The sequence below is a fragment of the Chiloscyllium punctatum genome, chromosome 19 (genome assembly GCF_047496795.1).
Source record: "Chiloscyllium punctatum isolate Juve2018m chromosome 19, sChiPun1.3, whole genome shotgun sequence".
Classification (NCBI taxonomy): domain Eukaryota; kingdom Metazoa; phylum Chordata; class Chondrichthyes; order Orectolobiformes; family Hemiscylliidae; genus Chiloscyllium; species Chiloscyllium punctatum.
The window spans coordinates 72,809,232-72,815,231 of NC_092757.1; the positions used below are offsets into that span (position 1 = coordinate 72,809,232).

The 6,000-nt window shown below is 43.2% G+C and overlaps 1 protein-coding gene across 3 annotated transcripts in view; it reads right to left on the bottom strand.

Moving 5' to 3' along the window:
• LOC140491468 (ras-related protein Rab-34-like) overlaps positions 1-4,739 on the bottom strand; it is a 60,244-nt gene extending 55,505 nt beyond the window's left edge. For 2 of the 3 annotated variants that reach the window (XM_072589662.1, XM_072589661.1), the window contains exon 1: positions 4,421-4,739. The gene's annotated coding sequence lies outside the window, so the exon portion shown is untranslated. The other variant, XM_072589663.1, reaches the window with a different exon arrangement.
• Between the last annotated feature and the right edge of the window lie 1,261 nt (positions 4,740-6,000).

Below are 6,000 nucleotides of genomic sequence, written 5' to 3' on the forward strand. Positions count from 1 at the left end.
TCCATGTGAATCTCTGTTGGACACGTTCCAGTGCCAGTATGTCCTTCCTGAGGTGTGGGGACCAAAACTGGACACAGTACTCCAAATGGGGCCTAACCAGAGCTTTATAAAGTCTCAGTAGCACAATGGTGTTTTTATATTCCAACCCTCTTGAGATAAGTGACAACATCGCATTCGCTTTCTTAATCACAAACTCAACCTGCATGTTGACCTTTAGAGAATCCTCGACTAGCACTCCCAGATCCCTTTGTACTTTGGCTTTACGAATTTTCTCACTGTTTAGAAAGTAGTCTGTGCTTTTATTCTTTTTGCCAAAGTGCAAGACCTCGCATTTGTTCACGTTGAATTCCATCAGCCATTTCCTGGACCACTCTCCCAAACTGTCTGGATCCTTCTGCAGCCTCCCCACTTCCTCAGTACTACCTGCCTGTCCACCTATCTTTGTATCATCGGCAAACTTCGCTAGAATGCCCCCAGTCCCTTCATCCAGATCATTAATATATAATGCGAACAGCTGTGGCCCCAACACTGAACCCTGCGGGACAACGCTCGTCACCGGCTGCCATTCTGAAAAAGAACCTTTTATCCCAACTCTCTGCCTTCTGTCAGACAGCCAATCCTCAATCCATCCCAGTAGCTCACCTCGAACACCATGGGCCCTCACCTTGCTCAGCAGCCTCCCGTGTGGCACTTTATCAAAGGCCTTTTGGAAGTCTAGATAGACCACATCCACTGGGTTTCCCTGGTCTAACCTGGTCTTTCACCTGATCCCATATCTATTTGATAGTGTGACCAATTTCCATCACAATGCTTGGATCATACATTGGTTAGGCACATCACTGCACCTTTATGAGACAGCATCTCATTTAAATGAAAATCATGCGCGTTCAATAAAGAGCAGCCATTAGCCCCATCAGTGCAATGAAGGTGAAAATCAACCATAGTTATGTGCAAATTCAGAAACCACTTCTTTTGGTTTTTATTTATTTCCAGAACAGAGATTTTAGAAATAGAAAAATAATCAGCAACCTGTTAAATTTTGATGGATCAGCACTCTATCGACCTGCTAATTCCAAGGTGGTGGCGAACAGGACTCTTCAGCCAGAACTCACCTGCTCCATTCGTTCCATTTTACTTTCCTTCCTCGCTATTGTGTTTTTTACTTCTCAATTGTCATGGCAGGGATGGTGGCCAGCAGTCTGGAGTGGGGACAGCGGCCCGCGGCCCGGAGCGGAGTGGGGACAGCGGCCCGCGGCCCGGAGCGGAGTGGGGACAGCGGCCCGCGGATCGGAGTAGGGATGGTGACTTGGAGGGGAGAGGCGACGGTGATCTGAGGCTTGTAGCAGAGCAGGGCCAGTGGCTTGAGGCCCAGAGCAGAGTGGGGTCAAAGGCCAGTAGGCCCAGAATGAAGATGACTACTAGTTGGGAACAGCTGGAGCCCAGTCAGACCACATGGAAGCCACTACAGAAGCATTAATGTCCTTTGTTTTAGATTTATTTCTTATTTTCCTAACTTACACTATGCATATCTATAATGTAGTATAACCTTTTTTCTTTATTTTCTCTGTTTTTTTGTACCTAGATACTTTGTATCTAAGATGGAGCTGTGTGTTGGGACATTGTACAGTTTTCACTGTACTCCTGTTCTTTTGTAACTTGTGTACATATGACATTAAACCTAATTCTAATTTTATTTCACAATATTGCTTATTAGCTTTTCTCTTCAGATGCACTTTGCAATCTCAAGTAAACTAAATAACCCTCAAAGACCAAAGGCAATATCTTTAAAACTCTGCACCAAGTTTTGACTCCCTCCCTTTCAGATGAACCAGTCTGCTCATAAGCATGGAATCCTGTCCAACCCACAAGCTATGGTTCTGACCTCACATCCTCTCCATCAGTTCAAACTCTGTTTCCACTTTCCAGCTTTACCCCTGCTCTATTCCACTTCAGAAATATTTTCTCTCACAGGATCACAAGCCAATGAAATTTTCTTCCCCAGACAGTATTGGAGGAAGGGTCATTTAATATTTTTAAAGACAGAGATTTATAGGCTATCAAAGGGAGTTAAAAGATTACTGGGGCTCAGGTTATCAGCCATTATTTTGTTCAATGAAGAAGCAGGTTTAAGAAGCCAAATGGTATACTTTTGTTCCTAATTCTTAGTCAATGTACTCTCAAATGTTTATTCACTCCCCTGTCACCTTTGATCTCAATTGATTTTCACTTTATGGGATTATATGTATAGAGTGTTAATGAATCAGCAATTCATGTTCTTTGAATTTTATTTCATTAAAGTCATTGGTGTATGTTATAGTCTGATGTCCATATATCAACATGATTTTTGGTGAATGAAAAAGCACTGGAACCAGCTCAGTATTTTTTGTCATATTGAGTGAGGGATAGATATTGTCCAGGACCCCAGGGAGAACTCCCCATCTCTTTTTTGAAATAGTGCTCATACTGTTCTATATAGAGCCTTGACAGTCACAAATTAATATTGAATCAATATTCCATTAATTTCCTTACATCTTAAATAGCTGATACTAACATGTTCTGTGTTACCATCTACCCATTAATTAGGCAAATGGGCTGAGCACAGGTTTTGGCATTAGGATCAATTTAATGATTAACCACCTCAGGGGGTGGGGGGAATAGAAATGAGCTTTTTGAAGAGAAATGGATCTTAGATGATGTAGTCCTGAAAGTTCAGACCTAAATCACTCCTCCATGAAAACATAACCTACCATCTGATTCATCAGATCCACAGTATATGTGGTTGGGTGGGTGGATGGGTAGGAGTCAGGGGAAGGCAACATTGGGAACTTGACCAACCAGTCTGGTTCACAAGGAGTTCTGAAAAGGCATTCACCTTACTGTTAGCTGGCTCTCTTCCCAGATCCAGATGGACTGCACTATACCCAAAAAGAGTTGAGGAATTCTCCCTGGTGTCCTGCATAATATCCATCCCTCAACCAACACTGCAATGACAATTGAGCTGGTCCCAATGCCTTTTCATCCACTAAGACTTTTTGGTGGAATATGGATGGCACACTACGAAGGCACTGCGACCAAAACAGAAACAGAAAATAATCCTGTGATCCCACGCCTGATCTAATGGACTGCCCTATCAAAAGAATGAGTGAGAAGTGTGCCAGTGCTTTGTTTTGGCACTAGGGGTCCCCCAAAACTTGGCACCATCAACTGCTCCCTGGATTTAGGTTAGTGGTAGAGGATCCGATATCTGTATCAAGAAAACAAATATTCCACAGGGATTCAGAGACTTAAATTCTCCATGTGCTATTCCTCACCCACCAGAATAAAAATCTGTATGTCGGCCAGGCATTATTTTTTAAAAATAAGACAAACTGCAAAGAAGAAATAACAGTAGTCAGACTAAATTGTTAGATCTTTGATCATCAAACTGCTCGGACTTGTGAGGTGTGGGTGGTGTACAGTCTGCATTGCCAACAACCCACCTCCCATTCCTGGTTTGCAGAACCACCCCAAACCGCTAGTAGGAGACTGCAAATCAACACAGATGCCTAATACTGTGCATTGAGAACAAGAAGCAGTTTATCTAAAAGTTTTCATTAGATTCTGGGAGATTGGTGCCCCTCTGCTATCCCAAATCCTTTATTCTGGTAGGGGGGAAAAAATGCAGTGAAACGGCCAGAAATTAAGGGACAGGATCTTCTATCAAAAAAAGAGGGAGAGGTTTTCTTTGAGGTTTATAAAGTTTTGCTTATTATTCCCCCCTTGCGTTTCCTCGCCGTTTCCCCTCAAAAATGAAGATTTTCCTCGCCTCCTTTGTTTTGTTCTCCCAAAATTGTCAGTCAAACATTTCCAGATTTCTGGCCGGGATCCCTAACTCACATTATCGTCCGCTTCCCCCCCCCCCCGGAAACAATAGAACATGACTTCCTCAAGATTGGAAGGGAGCCAAAGCAAATATTACAATGGACGATTATTCCAAATTTGTATTAGCTCGGCTGGGTTAGTGAACTGCATCCAGGGGAAACAAATGGTCACAGTTTACGACAACCCCGTTTCCGATTATCATCGGTTGGTCACAAAGTATCAAATGTTTCAGGCCAGTTATAGTAACTCTGGCTGCTGTCTGATTATGTTTCAACTTCGCGTCAGTCTGTAAACTCGATACAATTAAAGCGATGTGTTAACTCCCGCTACAAAGCGGTGGCTGTAAACACTACATGAATAAATACAAACTATACCCGGAAGGTTAGTTTCTTAAGACTATCAGAAAATCGACAAGATCTTACCGTCCTCAGTTCGAAAGGATGTTAGTGAAGGAGGTGGGAACTAATCCTGAAATAATTTCACTCTCTGCATGCCACAGACCAAACCGCACACACACACACACAATGTGGACGAAAGTTTTCTCCCACATTTCTCTCACCTTATTAATGCCGATGCCTCAGGGGTTTTTTTTGTTTCCTTGGAGATGTTAATTACAATCTCGGGAAGTGGCTCTCTCGCCGAGAATCAACGTGGCCAGATTTTTTTTTTCTCCTGAAAAGAAAGAGGGGATGGCTCACTGACTGACTGACTTGCCCCAAAATTCCCGAGTGCCCGCAAGGCGCCCTGCTAGAGTCGCCAGCTGTTTTCCATTGCCGCTTCCAGAACTCCCTGCTGCTGCTGTTCCTCACAGGAATCACAACCAGGACTGAGTGTTTCAGCCCAGGAGAGAGAGAGAGAGGGAGGGAGGGAGAGGGAGAGGGAGAGGGAGACAAATCCCAGCCTTCTGCACAGCTGCTGGAAGAACTGTAGCAACAGCTCAAGAATACAAGCATTGCTTATTTCCTATGCTATTCGGCATCGACAACCTCACCTTGCGTTTATATAGCGCCTTCAGTTAAGAGAAAGCCTCAAGACGCCCCCTGGGAGCATGATCAAACCAAACCCGATTTGCTATTGAAATGATGTTAGGATAGGTGAACAAAAAAAAAGGCCAGGCTTCTTTTTATATCACCCTTTCCCATAGAAAGTCCACCAATTGTTTTTGATTAGAGTGTATGCAATCGGTTGTCATTCCCATTTGCCGTGTCCACCGAACTTTTGTCGCAAACAAACGATTCAATGTCACAAGTGACAGCTTTGCAGTCTGAGCGGTTTGCAAAAATTGCTAATAATGTCTGGCTTTTGGGAAAGGAGGAAATCATTGTAGTATTAAAAAGGAGGGCGCTGGAGAACTGATACTGAACTGTCGGTTTAAAAAAAAGCTTGTGAATTTTCTGAAATCAGAATACTGCGAGCTGCAATGTAGTTTTTGGGTCTTATTTCTGGGGTGTGCAGGGGCAGCTCCGCACAGAAAGTCACTAGGACTTAAATATGTAGGGGCGCTTACTGACAATGTGAAAAATATGCTTTGTGTAGTGCTTTTATTTTGAAGGAAATACAGTAGGAAAGCTTCTGCAAACCTATCATACAGAGGATGGATAACCAGAATATAATAGGAACCTACTCGTGAATGAATATTTTAAGGGTGGGGTTTGGAGGCTTTATATCCAGACTAATGAATACCTGGGAGCATGTTACAGACTGGAATCACAAGAAAATTAGGGATTTTTTTATGCACAGAACAACTGATATCTCCAAAAGGGCTACATGCTGAAATCTAATGGAGAAGGTAGTGAAGTTGAAGCAAATAGGTATATTTAAAGGAAAACTAGCAAAGAATATACAGTCATATAGTCATAGAGATGTACAGCATGGAAACAGACACTTTGGTCCAACCCGTCCATGCCAACCAGATATCCCAACCCAATCTAGTCCCACCTGCCAGCACCCAGCCCATATCCCTCCAAACCCTTCCTATTTAGATACCCATCCAGATGTCCTTTTAAATGTTGCAATTGTACTTACCTCCACCACTTCCTCAGGCAGCCCATTCCACAAATGTACCTCCCTCTGCGTGAAAAGCTTGCACCTTAGGTCTCTTTTATATTTTATTCCCTTCTCACCCTAAACCTCTGTCCT